Source organism: Bison bison, unplaced genomic scaffold, assembly GCF_000754665.1.
Source record: "Bison bison bison isolate TAMUID 2011002044 unplaced genomic scaffold, Bison_UMD1.0 scf7180017846412, whole genome shotgun sequence".
NCBI classification, from domain to species: Eukaryota; Metazoa; Chordata; class Mammalia; order Artiodactyla; family Bovidae; genus Bison; species Bison bison.
The window spans coordinates 8,658-10,947 of NW_011476985.1; the positions used below are offsets into that span (position 1 = coordinate 8,658).

At 38.3% G+C, this 2,290-nt stretch overlaps 1 pseudogene; it reads left to right on the forward strand.

The window, feature by feature from the left end:
* Positions 1–704, forward strand: part of LOC104988286 — a 4,238-nt pseudogene extending 3,534 nt beyond the window's left edge.
* Positions 705–2,290: the final 1,586 nt, after the last annotated feature.

The window sequence follows — 2,290 nt, forward strand, 5'->3', positions numbered from 1 at the left end:
CCGTTCGACTTCAGCTTCTTCAGCATTACTGGTTGGGGCATAGACTTGGATTACTGTGATATTGAATGGTTTGCCTTGGAAATGAACAGAGATCATTCTGTCGTTTTTGAGATTGCATCCAAGTACTGCATTTAAGACTCTTTGGTTGACCATGATGGCTAGTCCATTTCTTCTGAGGGATTCCTGCCCACAGTAGTAAATATAATGGTCATTTGAGTTAAATTCACCCATTCCAGTCCATTTCAGTTCGCTGATTCCTAGAATGTCAACATTTACTCTTGCCATCTCTTGTTTGACCACTTCCAATTTGCCTTGATTCATGGACCTGACATTCCAGGTTCCTATGCAATATTGCTCTTTACAGCATCAGACCTTGCTTCTATCACCAGTCACATCCACAGCTGGGTATTCTTTTTGCTTTGGCTCCATCCCTTCATTCTTTCTGGAGTTATTTCTCCACTGATCTCCAGTAGCATATTGGGGACCTATTGACCTGGGGAGTTTCTCTTTCAGTATCCTATCTTTTTGCCTTTTCATACTGTTCATGGGGTTCTCAAGGCAAGAATATTGAAGTGGTTAGCAGCAATACCCATGCTGAATCCAATGATCTACAGTTTGAAGAACAAAGAGGTGAAAATGCCCTGTCTATAAATTGGAAAATATGTGCAAATATACTATTTAAAATTTACTCTAGGATATGTTAACAATGGGCAATCTATTAGTGAATGCATACCACTATTGGTGTTGTTTAAGCCTTGTAAATTTACCTCTATTGGATGAACAAGAATTGATGTATGAGAAGCATAGAAATAAAGAAAACTATTCATTACTTTGAAACAAAATATATCATTAACAGATGACTAATCTCTGCTCAGATATTCACCCATGCCTTGTTTCAGGCCCTCATCTGCCGTTCCCGCGTGTTCTTATGTGTGGCCTATTATGTGTCTCTTCCTTAAAACACTTATTTTTATAAACCAGATAATGTATAGTACATTCACAGTTTTTCTGTAGTGCTAGCAGAGTAAAAGTTACAAAAAAGAATGGCTGATAAATATTACATAAGTGATTCATTGAAGAAATTAAACATGCATTGGCTTTTTAACAACCAAGACTCATTCTTCATGAGGCTTAGAGAAAATACAGAAAATTTGCAGAATGAAAAGTGAGCTGTATAGTATTATTGATGTTGTTGAGCAATATTAAAATGAAAAAGAGGACATAGCCAGGATGGAGCCTAAATTTTGATTAAAGTTGTCAGGTGGCCTTGTGTAAGAATGATGCTTAAATAAACACTTGAGAAGTTGAGTGAATGGAATATGTGTATATTTAGGGGAAGTCTGCTCCCAGTCAAAAAATGAGCAGAAGATCTAAATAGACATTTCTTCAAAAAGACATACAAATGGCCAATAAGCATATAAAAAGATGCACAACTTTGATAATTATTAGAGAAATGCAAATCAAAACTACAGTAAGATATCACTTCCCACTGTTCAGAATGACTATCATTTTAAAAGTCTACAAATAGTATATGCCAGAGAGGGTATGAAGAAGAGGAAATCCCCCTCTGTTGGTGGAAATATAATTTGCTGCTGCCACTATGGGGTCGCAAGAGTCGGGCACGACTTAGCGACTGAATCGCCATCACCGCTATGGAAAACAGTATGGAGGTTCCTGTACAAGCTAAAGTTTCCATATGATCCAGCAATTCCACTTCTGAGCACACATATGGAGAACAGCAATTCAAAAAAATACATGAACCTAAAGGTTCATAGAAGCGCTATTAACAATAGAAGCACTATTAACAATAGAAGCACTGTTAACAATAGAAGCACTATTAACAGTAGCCAAGACATGGAAGACACCTGCCCGCTGAGGGATGGACAGATAAAGATGTGGTGTGTGTACATGATGAAATACTGTTGTCATAAAAATAGAGTGAAATAATGCCACTTATATCAATATTGATAAATTTAGAGTGTATCATACTAAGTGATGTCAGGAAGAGGAAGACAAATACCGCATGATATCACTTACATGTGGAATCTAAAAGCAATGCTACAAACTAGCTTAGCAACAGAACAGAAATAAACTCCTAGAGGCATGGAAGAAAAGCTTATGGTTATGAAAGTGGAAAGTGGGGGGAGGGATCAATGTGGAACTTGGAAATAGATAAAGACTAGAAGGCAATGGCACCCCACTCCAGCACTCTTGCCTGGAGAATCCCATGGATGGAGGAGCCTGGTGGGCTGCAGTCCATGGGGTCGCTGGGAGTCAGACACGACTGAGC